This window comes from Chenopodium album, chromosome 6, assembly GCF_948465745.1.
Source record: "Chenopodium album chromosome 6, dcCheAlbu1.1, whole genome shotgun sequence".
Classification (NCBI taxonomy): Eukaryota; Viridiplantae; Streptophyta; class Magnoliopsida; order Caryophyllales; family Amaranthaceae; genus Chenopodium; species Chenopodium album.
The window spans coordinates 48,002,784-48,019,303 of NC_137839.1; the positions used below are offsets into that span (position 1 = coordinate 48,002,784).

The 16,520-nt window shown below is 42.2% G+C and overlaps 1 non-coding gene and 1 pseudogene across 1 annotated transcript; one reads left to right on the forward strand and one right to left on the reverse strand.

Moving 5' to 3' along the window:
• Positions 1 to 10,590: 10,590 nt before the first annotated feature.
• Positions 10,591 to 10,696, forward strand: LOC145637400 (small nucleolar RNA R71). Its single transcript, XR_014114189.1, has one exon. It is a non-coding gene; the product is annotated as a small nucleolar RNA R71 (small nucleolar RNA).
• Positions 10,697 to 12,627: 1,931 nt separating this feature from the next.
• On the reverse strand, positions 12,628 to 12,726 carry LOC145637601 (small nucleolar RNA R71; annotated as a pseudogene).
• Positions 12,727 to 16,520: the final 3,794 nt, after the last annotated feature.

The window sequence follows — 16,520 nt, forward strand, 5'->3', positions numbered from 1 at the left end:
GTTGAGACTAAGAATGCCGATGAACCGCACGAGATCGTCTACCACGATCAAGCTCCTCCTCATCCGAGCCTCTATGCCTCGAGCTCGAGCGGGACCTCTGTTGCTCCTAAAAGATACAAAATCAAAAGGCGTCAACAATGCAAAATAAAACAAATGGTAGAAGTGAAAAAATGAGCATACCTCAAGAACATCGCTAGAACTGCTCCGACAACTCGCACCACGCCGAAGCTTAATGATGCAGTACTTCAGAGCGTCAACAAGCTTCATGAATCCCATCATCTCCAAGCGGTTAGGCTAAGAACAAAACAAAGAAAAATCAGTAACAAGCGGTGTTAAAAGGATGAATAATGCATCAAAAACTTACCGGCTCAAAAACCTCGGGCAGAGACTCCTGCGCCTATCTGAAACCCTCTGGCGCGTCAGCTATATGGTCCTCGGTAATACCAATCGGCCCTGGGTAGCGGACAGGCTGAGGCGGAATCTCGATCCTCCCCACAGGGCGAACAGTCGTCTGAAAATACGATCGAATAATCAAGTTATTCGACTATTTAAACAGAGACTAGTGACAAAAATCCACAAAAGAATTCATACCTCAGGAAGGCGGGGTGGAGGAGCCAGAGAGGGAAGCAAGTCTTGCGCGTAATCACCCTCCATGTGCACAAGCTCCTGCCAAGGAAAACTGTAGCGCTCTCCCCTGTTTATCAACTCCCTAAGCAAGCGCGAGTCTAGCATCGACTCCGGTGGAGATGAGGGCACCATAAAGCGATCACCACTGTGCTGACGAACGAAACGCTCCCCCAAATACCAGACAAAGCGTCCGGTACCAACCAAAACAGTGCGGTGCGCTGAAAGATGCAAGGCCTCGGGAAGATTAGTCATCCCGGCCCAAGGACGATACTGGACATCAATGGCAACCTGAAAACCATAAGAAGTTGGCATGAAACACCGGAAATAATGTCAGAGAGAAAATAACAGGCTACAAAACTAATCATTACGCCAACAGAAGAGGTGCCCCGGCGTAGCAGCCCGCGCAGCGAAGAGATAGACTCCACCCGTGACTCTCCTCGGTCACGCCAGCTGGCCCTGACAGGGAAGTCATGAACCGCTCCACGACGCCGTCGAGGAGCCAATCCTGGGAAGTACTCGTAGAAACATAGTTGTAATGAAAAGTAATCTTTGAGCATATGAGCCGAACAAATTAAAATAAAACCAGAAGAGGAAAGGATCATCACCTCTACGACTCTCCATAGACCGTAAAATGTGACGGGAGACCCGTCGTTCAGCTGCCTACAGCCATGACGTAACGACAAGAGAAGGTCGGCGTATCTGAGGCTGGCCCAGCTAAAAGATCCTATCTCACTGATCCTGACTAAAGAAGGGAGTTAGCAAAGGAGTGCACGTGAACTCCTATCAGGAGAAAGAGTCATGGAGATCAGAATCAGAATGAAGATCCGCACTCGCTGCTCAGCCGATGTCTCCTCCATGTCAAAACCACGAGCTAGAACCAAAGCCAGCTCCGATCGCCCGCTCCTAGGACCACCTTGAGACACTGGCTGAGTCCTGATATGCTGAACGATCGGACCTAACAAATCGGCTACCTCAGCCGCTCCCCAAGAAAGATCAGACATCTGCGCTACAGCCCGGTCAGTGAAGCATGCCGTCGACTATGCCGGCAAGCGGGCGATGAGAAACGTGGTTCTCACGACAAAAAACCAACTGGTCTGGAGTCCACAGAGGTGGAACCCACCTACCTCTACTCGTAGAAGCCCGAGGCTCATACTCTAAGACGTCGTCGTCCATACCCTCGGGAATCGTGGGAGTGTCCTCCCAAAAAGCCTGACGCCGGCCATGGGCGGAAAGATCGCGATCCCGTCGCCTAGGCATGCTATTATAAAAATAAAAATCTAAATTCTTAGCATCATTTCCTAAGACATTGAGTTCGAGTTGCATTTTAGTAAAAAATCTAAATGCTTAGCATCACTTCCTAAGTTATTTAGTTGTTTATCGCATTATACGCTAAATTTTTACCTCAAGGCTAAAAATTGGCAAAATAATGGAATTATTTATAGTATTTAGTTTCTCCATGACGAACTAATCCTATGTTCTCCTAATTGCATGATACTATGTTCTCCATGACAATGTAGTACATACACAATACAAAACATGTCTCAAAGTTGCACAAAAACAATAGATCGACGCATCATAGCATATTTTACAAGATCTACAACCAACATGTCATCAATCCAAGTGCAAAAGAACAACAAGGAACACCATTTACCACAAGTAGCACAAAAAATGGTGATTTTGCTCAATTCTTCACCAAATCATGCAATTTTTGTCTCAAATCGCTCAAAAAAACACATACATACATGTGCAAGAAAATTCATAGCAAGAATTTCAACATAAACCACAAAATCAAAAAATCCCCAAATTGACTTTTAAGGGTTTTTCATGAAATTACTCATTTGAAGCAAATTCGAGGCAAAATCAAGGGAAACTTACATAGATCCTTGTAAAGAATCGAAAATGAGGAAAGTAGCAAAAATTAGACCAGAATTGATGATGATTTGAGCTGCAAAAGCTCAAAAAACCGTGAAGATCAGAGCAGCCGCCGCGACACGGTCAGGCAACGTCGCGACACGGTCAGGCAACGCCGCGACATGGTCAGGCAACGTCGCGACACGGTCAGGCAACGCCGCGACACGGTGAGCAAATGACGTGTCACGGGGATAAACTCCGTGTCACGGTGAGCCCAAGGGTCGCCGGAGCTCCGGTAAACAGCAACAGCAGAACGATAGTAAGCAGCGACGAGCAGCAGCAAGTTTCAACGAAAAAAAAAAGAAGACGAAAACGCAGATGCGCCGTGACACGGGGAGTGACTTCGTTTGACGGGAAACAACTCCGTGCGCCGGTGTATTTTTGCCGTGGCTCGGTAGTTTGAGCAGAGGAAAACAAAGAAAATGGAGGAGGCGAGTGCGAAAATGGCGAAAAATGGCAGAAGCAGCTAGAATTTAAAGCCAAAAAAGCATCCCGTTACATCCCGTTTCCCGTGCAACGGATCCCGTTACCGTGTAACGGTAATATATTGGCGTGGCACACGTGGTTTTACTGGTCAAAGATGCCAATTGACTAATTTTCAGCCAACACAATTCCCGCGTCACGGGAATCTGCTCCGCGTAACGGGGACCCTTGCCGTGTCACGGAAATTCTTTTCATGACACGGTGGTTTTGCGCCTGCCCTGCATAGCTATTTGCGAATATTCCTAACATTTTGACCAAAATTGCACGATTTTCCGCGCAAATTGGACAGTTAATTTTTCAGTAAAATTACGCGGAAAATTCGTACTGACGGTTGGAGGGTACCAAAATTACTATTTTACCCCTAGAAGCATTGAAGTCATTTTGTCGATATTTTAAGCACCTAATATGGTCGGATAATCGACTTGAAGGTGTGAATCATCTGCGACCTAGGTTCGGGGATAATCGAACCATCATACACTTGCAAATTTCAGCGATTATAGTAGTCGTCGGCTTTCCACAAGCTTGGAAAGCGTTATCGGTGGATTTTTCTTCAAGTATAGAAAACCGTTAAGTCAGCTTTCCTCAAGCTTGGAAAGCGTTATCGGTGGATTTTTCTTCAAGTATAGAAAACCGCCAAGTCGGCTTTCCTCAAGCTTGGAAAGCGTTATCGGTGGATTTTTCTTCAAGTATAGAAAACCGCCAAGTCGGCTTTCCTCAAGCTTGGAAAGCGTTATCGGTGGATTTTTCTTCAAGTATAGAAAACCGCCAAGTCAGCTTTCCTCAAGCTTGGAAAGCGTTATCGGTGGATTTTTCTTCAAGTATAGAAAACTGCCAAGTCGGCTTTCCTCAAGCTTGGAAAGCGTTATCGGTGGATTTTTCTTCAAGCATAGAAAACCGCCAAATTCCTTTGTCGGCTTTCCTCAAGCATGGAAAGCATTATCGGTGGATTTCTTCAAGCATAGAAAAACGCCAAAATCATATGTCGACTTTCCTCAAGCATGGAAAGTGTCATCTGGTAGGTTTCTTTAGGCTTAGAAAGCTACCAAACTCATCTGTTGGCTTTCCTCAAGCATGGAAAGAATTTCAACAAATGTCATCCGGTGGATTCCTTCAAGCATAGGAAAATACCAAACTCATTTATCACCGATACACTGGTGTCAGATACGTATTCTATCCTTTTACTCTTTTATCTGTGGAATTAACATTTTTCTGCAAGTATCGGCGTATACAGAATGATTTAGGATCGCAGAACGTCTTAAATCATTTTCCGTCCTTATTGACTACTTTGACTATCGTTTTCAAAACTGACGTTTCTACAAATTCAGTCAAAGTAGGGGCTTCTATAGACACCTAAAAATGTCTCCCCAAAATCAAACCCGATGATGAAAAACCTTTCACCGCCACTATTGGTCGGGTTCAGTATTTAATCCCGAGAGTGCTTAAAAAATCGTATTTATTTTTTAACAGTCCATGGATTAGTCTTGATGTTTGGTAAAAGCATAGTTTTAATTTCAGCCCAAATTTATTATTTAATTTTAGCCCTAACCTTTTTTTATTTATTGTTTTATTATTTACTTTTGGCCCAAACCTTTTATTTATTTTATTTAATTATTTTCTTATTTTAGCCCAAATAATAATAAATTAGAAAAAGGCCCGAAATTATCAATCGGCACTTAAAATGCTGAACGAAATCAGGGTTAAAAATGTATTTAGACGGAAAAGCGGGCTGGGAATTCCCACGCCAGGGCAGGTACCCAGCGTGTCACGGGAATCATTCCCGTCTGACGGTGGGATTTCCCGTGACACGGGAATTTCCGTGTGTTTTCCGCGTAAACCCTTAACGTGTTTTCTTCCCCGTTTACTAAAAATTTCCCGTGTCACACTAAAAATGCACCGTGTCATGGGAATAATTCCCGTCTGATGGTTGGACTTCCCGTGTCACGGTACAGTTTGCCGTGTTGCGGGATACTTTTTTAGGGTTTTTATCTTTTTAGGGTTCCGTGTGCTCCCTCAGCACATTTTATTTATAAATACCTCCTCATTTCTGATGTAGGGGGCAACAATTAATTTTCTAGATTATTTTTCTCTCTTCTATGCTTAAGCCTAAACACTAGCCTACCCTTCTTATTTCAAAAATCCTTCTTCAAGTACTCCAAGGAGTCCATACTTTACTCGTGGTTCTGTCCTTAAGCCAAGGCGTGAAAGGTAGAACTGTTTGAGTGTTTGGCCCCAAATCAACTCTACTTTATTTAATTTAATTTATTTGTTGTTTTATTATTATTTCCTTGAAGTTACTAACTCGTTTATTATTTTGTAGTTGCAAACAAACATAATCAAAGTAAGAATTATGCTCCTCTTATTTCTATTATTTTTCTAACGATTTTGTATTGTTGGAATTATTGTTAAATTGCTTCCAATATTAATGTTTATTCTATTATTTTTATGATCACTATATTGCATGTTTAAAGGGAATATGTAATTGAAAATCACGCCTAATAAGATAATTTGGACAACCGGTTTAGGTTCCTTTTTAATCTTGTTGTTTAATTCAAGTTATCACAAATATTTTAGAATTATGTGTTGCATTAATATTAAACCAATTTAGCATAATAATAGTTTGGAGCAAATTGAATATTTTGTTTGTATGCCTTTAAGATAATAATAGTTTGGAGCAAATTGAATATTAAACCAATTTAGCATAAGAATCGAGTAGAGGCCAATACGAGCGAATGTGACTCCATGACTCACTTCGTACCATCATCCCTGATCCTCGTTTCGTGGTTCCGAACCATATGGAGTTAGTAATCTCATGGATTATGAATGGGGTGTAACCTTCACGGGTGAATCGTTGTTGCCTATCGTTGTCCCTTATTCGTGGTTGCCTTTTATGATCCGTGAACGGTTTACAAGTTCCTTAAAAACATGTTGGCGGCTCCCTACTTTATTTGTCCCTAATCGTAATGTCAATTCCCACTTCCTATGAGTGCCAAGCATATTCAAAACATGCTTTAACGTAGGCGCACTTCGAGCGACGCCTACAATCAAGCATTATACATTCGATTATACCAACTTCTCCCTTGCAAAAGTAATGCTTTAAACGATGACCATTAACCATAAACTTGTTACCATCCGCATCTAAATCAAAGGAGGCATAAGGAATAGTCTTTGATATCACAAAAGGACCCGACCACTTTGATTTGAGTTTACCAAGAAACAAACGAAGCCTTGAGTTGAAAAGAAAAACTTTGTCTCCAACCTTAAAGTTCTTGTTTCGAATATGTTGGTCATGACACTTTTTGGTCTTCTCCTAATATAACCTTGAGCTCTCATAAGCATAATCTCTAAGCTCTTCAAGTTCATTGAGCTTAAGCAATCTCTTCTCACTGGCCAACGATAAATCCATATTGAGCTCTTTGATGGCCCACCAAGCCTTGTATTCTAACTCAACCGGCAAGTGACAAGCCTTTCCATAGACCAACCTATAGGGGGTCGTGCCGATAGGAGTCTTGTAAGCCGTCCTAAGAGCCCATAGTGTGTCATCAAGTTTGAGAGATCAATCTTTCCTTGATTTGTTCACCATCCTTTCAAGAAGATTTTTGATTTCACGATTCGAGACCTCCACTTGTCCTTGAGTTTGAGGGTGGTAAGGTAATCTAACCTTGTGATGAACGCCATACCTCTTGAGAAGAGCTTCAAATTGCTTTTTGGCGAAATGGGAGCCTCCATCACTAATTAGCATCCTCGGAACTACAAACCTAGGAAAAATGATCTTCTTTAGAAGCTTAAGCACAACCTTGTGATCATTGGTAGGTGAGGGTATGGCTTCAATCCATTTCTTCACATAATCGAACTCTACCAAGATATATAGATTCCCACAAGAAGAAACGAAAGGCCCCAATCCACCCCCCCAAACATCGAAGGGTTCAACTTCTAAAACACTTTGTTGGGGAATTTCGTCCCTCTTGGTAATGCCTAGCTCCTTTGACATCTATCACATTGCGCAACGAATTGGTGGGCGTCTCTATGCGTTGTCGGCCACCACAATAAAGATTGAGAGGTTTTTGCCACTGTTTTGTCAACACCACCATGCCCTCCACATGGTAGTGAGTGGCAATGCTTAAGAACTCCTTGAATTTAATGATCTGGAACACACTTCCGATAAAGGCCATCTCTACATTGCTTGAATAGGTTTGGGTCATTCCAAAAGTAAATTCTCACTTCCTTGAAAAACTTCTTCTTTTGTTGAGAAGAATACTCCGCGAGAACGTCTCCACACGCAAGATAGTTGGCTATATCCGCGTACCAAGGGGTAGAAGTTGACACCAAAGCCATGAGAGCCTCGAATCCTATCTTATCATTAATCGGTACATCCTCCTTGTTCTCAAAAGGTAGCCTACACAAATGATCCGCTACATAGTTCTTCGCTCCCTTTTTGTCCCTTATTTCCATGTGAAAGTCTTAGAGAGAGAGAACCCTACGAATCAAGCGAGGCTTTGCCTCTTTCTTGGTCATGAGATACCGCACCGCGATGTGATCCGTGTACACAATAACTTTTGAGCATATAAGATAGGACCGAAACTTATCGAATGCAAACACTACCGCTAACATCTCTTTCTTCGTTATTGTGTAATTCTTTTGAGCCTCATCTAAAGTCCTACTTGCAAAGTAGATGACACATGATTTTCCTTGTTTCTTTTGACCAAGAACGGCACCTACTGCAAAGTCACTAGCATCTCACATTAGCTCAAAAGGCAAGCTCCAATCCGGAGCTTGCACAACGGGAGAAGAAATGAGAGCTTCCTTGAGCTTACGAAACGCCTCAAGGCAAGCCTCATTGAAGTTTTAAACAACCTCTTTTTTGAGTAATTCGGTCAAAGGTTTGGCGATTGAAGAAAAATCTTTGATAAACCTCCGGTAAAAACTGGCATGGCCAAGAAAAACCCGTACCCCCGTGATGGAAGTAGGAGGGAACAACTTTTCAATCACCAAAACCTTGGTCGGATCAACCTCAATGCCATTTTTGAAACCTTATGGCCGAGGACAATGCCCTCCTTGACCATAAAATGGCACTTTTCCCAATTTAAAACCAAACTCGTCTCTTGACACCTTTTTAAATTTTTCAAGGTTAAAAAGACAAGTATCAAAAGACGAGCCACCGACACTAAAATCATCCATGAAAACTTCAATTTCTTTTTCAAGCATCACAGAGAAAATGGAAGTCATGCATCTTTGAAAAGTAGAGGGAGCATTACATAATCCGAATGGCATTCTTCGGTATGCAAATGTCCCATATGGACATGTGAAAGTAGTTTTATCTTGATCATTTGGATGGATAGGGATTTTGAAAAATCCGTAATACCCATCCAAGAAACAAAAGAAAGCATGGTTAGAAAGCCTTTCAAGCATTTGGTCCATGAAAGGGAGAGGAAAATGATCTTTCTTGGTGTTTTTGTTCAATCTCCTATAATCAATGCACATTCTCCACCCGGTTACCGTCCGGGTGGAGGTTTCCTCTCCCTTTTCATCCTTGATTATGGTCTTTCCACCCTTCTTTGGAACTATATGAACCGGGCTAACCCATTTGCTATCGGAGATATCATAGATGATGCCCGCCTCACGTAGTTTCAAAATTTCTTTCTTCACAACCTCTTGAAGGTTGGGGTTCAACCTTCTTTAAGGTTCAATGGAGGTGGAATGATCATCTTCAAGATGAATACGATGCATGCATAAAGAAGGGCTAATACCTTTGATATCATCAATGCTATACCCTATCACATCCCTATATTTTATTAAAACATCAAGAAGTTTTTCCAAATTAAGAGCATCTAGGGTAGCATTGACAGTAATAGGGTATTTTCCCTCCTTATCAAGAAAAGCATGTTTCAAAGAAGGGGGAAGGGGCTTGAGTTCTACCTTGTGAGGAGGTTTAGAACTCTCCTCCACTTCCTCCTCCTTGGATTCAAGCTCGATCTCAACTTGTTGTTCAACTCCCTCCTTTGAGGATTCCTCCATTGCCTTGACAAATTCTTTAGCCTCTTGAGAATGGAACTCTTCTTTGCATGTAAGGGCTTCTCTCATTGGATCTTGAGGCCTCATCACGACCCTCCCCAAGCGATCTAGCTCTTCATTCACAACATCAACTCTATAGCATTTTTCAACCATGGAGGTCTTAAGCAACTTAGAAAATTCAAAGACAATCTTTTCATCGGCCACTTCACATGTGATGGTGTTGTTCTTGCAATTCATGACCGCCCCCAAAGTTTTAAGAGCTTCACGTCCCAAAATCAAAGGAGTGTTAACATCTTCCTCCATATCCATCACTACAAAGTCACAAGGCACGTAGATGTGTCCCACTTGAATTGGAACATCCTCAAGCTCTCCACAAGGTAATTTCACCGATCGATCGGCCAATCTAATTGTCTTCCTTGTAGGGATCATCTCTATATTGAGTTTTTTAGCAATGGATAGAGGGATTAAACTAACACTTGCTCCAAGATCAGCTAAGGCGCCCCTAGCTTCCATGTTCCCTATTTTCACCGGCAAAGTGAAACTTCCCGGGTCTTTTTCCTCCTTGGGCATCTTATGTTGGACAAGAGCACTCACTTGATGTGGAAGGATGATAAGCTCATCATTGAGCTTCCTCTTGTTGATGAGAATATCTTTGAGGAACTTGGAGTAAGATGGCATTTGTGTCACAACTTCAAGAAAAGGGAGGTTGATATGCAAATTCTACATGACACTAAGAAATTTTGTGAACTTGTCATTCAACTTCCTCTCCACAAGCCGACCGGGAAAAGGAACCGGCCAATTAGGCTAGTTGTGAATCAACCATCTTGTTGTGAGCTCTTATCTCTTGCATTTGTTGCCCAAAAGTTTGCATTTGCGCATGCATGGCTTGGAGGAGTTGAGTTTGAGTTAGCTCCGCTTGAGGTGCTTGTTCTTGATGATTTCTTTGAGGTGCTTGGGTTTGATTGTTGTATTGGTTGTTCCTTGGATAGCTTCCTCTTGGGTTTTGGGGTTGAGATGGAGGTGGATTTTGATATTGAGGGTTGGAGTTATAGGAAGGTTGAGCTTGTTGGTTCCATTGTTGAGGTTGAGATATAAACCCGGGTGGTGGTTGTCTCCAAGCTACTCCACCGTCGCTTCCTCTAAATCCCTCTTTCCTTGTGTTGTATGCCGCTACATGTTCGGGGCTTAAACCTCCACAATAAGATGTATCATGGTTCGTTCCTCCACAATTTTGACAAGAGAAAGAGTTAACTAGGGAAGAGCTTGCTCCACCACTTAAACTTGCATTCACACTCGTATTCAACTTAGAAAGCCCTTTTGTTAGTTGATCAATTTGATGTTGTAATTGATCAACTTTCTCCAATTCGTAAATACCACCTCTCTTTGGAGCGTTTCTTCTTCGGCCCCCCCAAGAGTAATTCTTTGCTACCTCTTCTATTGTGGCTTCAACTTGATTTTGAGGGATCTTGATTAATTAACCACCCGCCCCCGCATCCAAATTGGCTCTTGACATGGGCTCCAATCTGTCGTAGAAAAACCGCATGAGCAACCCTTGATTGTACTCATGGTGGGGACATGCTTGTACCAACTCTTTGAATCTCTCCCATGCTTCACCAAGACTTTCATCGGCGTCTTGCTCAAATGATGCAATTTTCCTTCTCATTTTGGAGGTTGATGAGTGTCATTTATGGCACTCATAGGGCAGTATTTTAGGGTTATTTCTTTCCCTTTTTCATGCTTTCTTCTCTTATTTTTGGTCCTTTTTCCTTTAGTTTCTCTTTCTCCTTTTTTCTTTATGGTTCTCGTGTTTTTCTCGTGTTTTCCTTTTATTTGGATCTTTTTCGCTTTTATTTCCTTCCTTTGTTTGCTTGTGTAGGTACTTGGAGAATCACCTTTGCAAAGGAATCAAGTTGGGACCTTAATGACCAAGCAAGGAAGAAGCATTTGGTTAGAGAGGGCTTAGAAAGGCCTTGGAGAGGCCTCGGAGAGGTCTCCAAGGTATTTCCAGCAAGCCGCGGGCACGGGTAAGTAAAGCCGCGGGCGCGGGTAAGTAAAGCCGCGGGCGTGAGCTCAAGAAGCACAAATTGCCAGATTTTGGCAGGAGCTACCCGCGGTTGCCCCGCGGGCTCTCCGCGGGCGCGGGAAACTTGGAGAGGGCGCTCCGTCTCAGAGAGACCGCGACCCCCTGATTGAGTTTTGGGAGCAGGGGATTAGCCGCGGGCGCGGCATCTTTGGCCGCGGGCGCGGGTTTATCCTGCCGCGGGCGCGGGTTTATCCTGCCGCGGGCGCGGGTGTTACCCAGATAGCCCGCGGAGGGTTCCGTACCCATTTCTCCGCGGCCGGGGATTCATCGGGAGAGGGCGCGGGATTTGCCGGTTTCTCCTTTACTTATAAATAGAATTGTAATTCCTTTTTGAAACCAACTTTTTGATAATATTTCATTAGCTTAGTTTTAGAGAGAGAATTTAGAGAGAAGTTCTTGGTTTTGGATTTGTAACTCAACATTTGATCAATCAAGTTTGGATTTCTTCATTTTCAATCATCAATATTAGTGAGAATCTCTTCCTTCTTTCATCTCTTACTTACTTGCTATTTGATTTATGCTTGTTGCTTGTTTTTCTTTGGATTTGAGTTTGATATTTTTAAATATTTTGATTTCTCTTAGATTTTGATATAATGATGATCAATGCAATTTCTAGTTATTTGTTCTTGAATTTCACCATGATTAGTGAGTAGATTAGTTGCTAGGGAAAGGGGGAAGCATGTTTGATTAATGAAATTGCTAGTTGATGCTCTTTGATTGATTGATTTGTTGCAATTAAATTGGTTGACATAGTTTTGCATGTGATTGATTAGACTAGGAGTAATCAACCTATAAGATTAATCTAGATTGCATTGCAACTCTTAATGACATGAACAATTGATTTGAAAGTTGCTCTAATTGATTGGGTTTGCTTGTGATTCTTCTTGATTTGCCTTTCATAGTGACTCCTAGATTGGCCTATAGGAGATAGCATTTGAACTCCCTTGATTGCTACTATTGTTTGTCCATTGAAACACTTGAATTAATTGATTGAGCTCTAAACTAGCATTATCATTGAACTTGCATGTGGAACCCATATCCCTAGTGTTTAGACCTTTGATTTACTTAATTAGACTTGTTTTAGTTTACCATAGTGCCAACCATAATCTCAACTCCATCTTCGAGGTAGCTTGACTTAGACTCTAGTTTTCATCATTGCATTCCCTAGGGATCGACCCTTAACTTGCCCTATATACATATAAGGTTGGTTAGGTGTTTACAAATTTAGTTTGACTTGGGGGATGGGTAGATAACGACATACATTTTCCTCTTGTCAAAATTGCGCTGTTGCCCGTTGAACCATCTTATAGAATTTGAGAAATATTGCAACACCATCAAAGTCAACGGAGTTTCTCGAGAGTTCATCCGCCTCAAGTTGTTCCCCTTCTCTCTCATAGGAATATCCTTAGAGTGGCTAGATAAAGAGGTGAAGCCCATTCCTTGAGAACATGGGATGATGTTACAAAGGCCTTCTTGTCCCGCTTCTACCCTCAAAAGAAGACGGCGGAGGCAAGAGCCTTGATTCAAGGGTTCAAGCAAAGGCCAAATGAAAGCCTTTACGAAGCATGGGAGAGATACAAGGAGTATCAAAGGGAGTGCCCTCACCACGGAATCCCAACATACCAAGTGGTCCAAATCTTATATGGCGGTTTAAGTCCCCAAGGCAAGTCATGCCTTGATGGGGGGGCCGGGGGTCCTATCATGAATAATACCGAAGAAGAAGTGGTGGACATTATTGAGGACGTGGTGACGTACTATAGAGATTGGAAAGATGGGGAGAGGGACTCTTCAAGCAAGCAATCTTCATTGTACTCGGTGGACCATCTAAATGCGATCAACAACCTTTCCTCCCAAATGACAAACTTGGGAAAGGAGGTGACCGCAATCAAAGCCAAGTTGGAGAGCGCTTCTTCTTCTTCTTCTCGAGCTTCGAATCTTCCCTCCCAATTTAAGGGGAGAGGTACTCTTTCTAACTCTCAACCCCCTCCCTCTTCACATAATATGCCTATGGGTTGTTTGTTTTGTGATGCATGTGGATCGTATGATCATGACTCTAGTAATTGTCCTAATGAATGTGTTGATGAGTTTGATAACAATGAGAGTGAGCATGTGAATTATGTGTCAAATAATAATGCTCAAAGGTTTAATAATCAAAGAGGTCAATGGAATAGGAATTACCAAAACCAAGGCAATTTTGACAACTATAACCAAGGTGGTGGTTATAGAAACCAAGGGAACCAAGGTTCTCGTGGTAGCTATAATAACCAAGGTTATAGTGGCCAAAATCAAAGCTAAAATTATGGTAATCAAAACCAAAATTATGGTAATCAAAATCAAGGTTATGGAAATCATAACCAAGGTAGTGGTAATCATAATCAAGATGGTGGTAACCATAATCAAGGTTAGGGTCAAAATCAAAATAGGGGTATTTGGAACAATCAAGGGAGGGGCAATTTTCAAAATAATGCTCAAAGAGGTCCCCCACCCGGATTTGTTCCAAGGACTCAAGGTGAAAATTCCTATTCACAACCTTATTCACCTAGGACCAATTTGGAAGAAATAATTGAGAATCAAACCAAGTTGTTGAATACATACATGGCCGTTAGTGATAAAAAGTTCAATGAAATGATGACCCGCAATAAAATGCTTGAAAACCAAATTTCTCAAATTGCTAATGCTTTGAAAGATCATGCAAGTCCTTCTTCTTTACTTTCCAAAGGTCTTAATCCCAAGAAACCCGTGAATGCTATTGTTACAAGGAGTGGTAAGGTTCTTGAGAAGAGATTGCCTAGGAAGGGTGAAGATAAGGAGATTCCTTAGGAAGCCTTGGTTGAGAATGAGGGGGATAGGGCATCATTGGATGAGGTTGTGGTTGAGACACCTAGAGAGGTGAGAGTAGAGAAAGAAATTGTGAAACCCAAGCTCCCTTACCCACAAAAATTCATGAGACACAAATTGGATGAACAATTTGGGAGATTCATTAATATGCTAAAACAACTTCATCTTTCTCTACCTTTTACCGATGTGATCAACCAAATGCCAAATTATGCCAAATTCCTCAAGGACATTTTGAGTGGGAAAAGAACTTGTGAGGTTGTGGAGACTATCAACTTGACCGAAAATTGTAGTGCTATCATCATGAACAAAATGCCACCCAAATTGAAATACCCCGGAAACTTCTCCATCCCTTGTGCCATTAACAAGATGCAAATTGATAATGCCTTATGTGACTTGGGAGCTAGTGTGAGCATAATTCCATATTCGTTTTATCAAAGACTTGAACTAGGGGAACTCTTACCTTCTAACATTACCTTGCAATTAGCCGATAGGTCAATCAAGTTTCCACAAGGTTAGGTAGAAGATTTTCCATTGAGGGTTGGGAAGTTTGTGTTCCCGGTGGATTTTATTATGCTTGAAATGGATGAAGATGCTACCATTCCAATCATTTTAGGTAGACCCTTTCTTGCTACCTCGGGTGCTATGATTGATGTGAGGAGTGCAAAGATTTCCCTTAAGGTAGGAGATGAGGTCATTGAATTTGATTTGAATGAAAGCATGAAGTATCCATGTTCTTCTCTAGAAAATTGCATGATGATTGATTCACTTGATCATGTTGTGTCTTCCATGCATGAGCACTTGCTCACCTCTAACGATGCTCTTGAGAATGTTTTGTTGAACAAGGACAAAGTAGGTACACCATGCAAGGAAATGGCATTCTATGAGGAATTGCTTAATGGAAGCATGGAGGAGGTGGATGAGCAAATGTGCTTGAAAATCTCAAGCCAAGAAGCTTTGCAAGCGGCCACATCAAAGGAAGGTAATGGTGTGCCTATGGTAGAGCTCAAACCTCTACCATCACACCTTAGTTATGAGTTCTTGGGCCCTCATTCCATTTACCCCGTGATAGTTAGTGCATCCTTGAGCGTGAGCCAAGCTCAAGTGTTATGCGGTGTTTTAAGAAAGCACCAAGGTGCTTTGGGGTACACAATTGATGATATTAAAGGTATAAGCCCCGCCTTGTGCCAACACCACATAACACTTGAAGAAGGCGCCCTTCCTTCTATCGAACGATAAAGAAAACTACATCCCTAAATGGGAGAGGTAGTTAAGAAGGAGATCACCAAGCTATTGGATGCGGGAATCATATTCCCCATCTCTAGCTCAAGGTGGGTCTCCCCCGTGCATGTCGTTCAAAAGAAGGGGGGCATGACCGTGGTTGAGAATGAGAAGGGTGAGCTCATTCCAACTAGGACGGTCACGGGTTGGCGGATATGTATAGACTATAGACGTCTAAACACATCCACCAAGAAGGATCACTTCCCTCTTCCATTTATTGATCAAATGCTTGAAAGACTAACAAGGCACAAGTTTTATTGTTTCCTCGATGGATATTCGGGATTCTTCCAAATCCCCATCCACCCCAATGATCAAGAGAAAACTACCTTCACAAGTCCTTATGGGACCTTTGCCTATCGAAGAATGCCCCTTGGGTTATGCAATGCACCCGCTACATTCCAAAGGTGCATGATGAGTATTTTCGGGGATATGTTGGAGGAGGAAATGGAGGTCTTCTTGGATGACTTTTCGGTGGGGGTGTCTCATTTGAGGAGTGCCTTGTGAACCTTGAGAAGTGTTTGGAAAGATGTGTGAAGGTCAATCTTGTTTTGAATTGGGAGAAATGCCACTTCATGGTGGAGGAAGGTATAATGCTTGGGCACAAGATTTCAAATAGAGGCATTGAGGTGGATAAGGCAAAAATAGAAGTGATTGAGAAACTTCCATTTCCGGTGAATGTCAAGGGAGTGAGATCGTTCCTTGGTCATGCGGGTTTTTATATTAGATTAATCAAGGATTTTTCACTTATTGCTAAGCCCCTAAATGACCTTCTTCAAAAGGATGTTGAGTTCATTTTTGATGACAAATGCTTGAAGGCATTTGATAGATTGAAGAAGGCCCTAATCTCCACTCCTATTGTTCAAGCCCCAAGGTGGGATCTTCCTTTTGAATTGATGTGTGATGCGAGTGATTGGGCGATTGGAGGTGTTTTGGGACAACGTGTAGACAAGAAGCTTCATGTGATTTACTACATGTCCAAGACACTCAATGGGGCTCAAAAGAACTACACAACAACGGAAAAGGAAATTTTAGCAATTGTGCACTCTTTTGAGAAATTCCGTTGTTACTTGTTGGGTTCTAAGACCATAGTTTTCACGGATCACGCGGCCCTCAAGTATCTCTTTGCCAAGAAAGAGTCCAAGCCTAGGTTGATTCGATGGGTGCTTGAATTGCAAACTTTTGAGATTGAGATTAGGGACAAGAAGGGTGCGGAGAATGTTGTGGCGGACCATCTTTCTTGCCTTGAGGGTGATCAAATTCATGATGATGGTTCACCAATTGAGGATAGAAT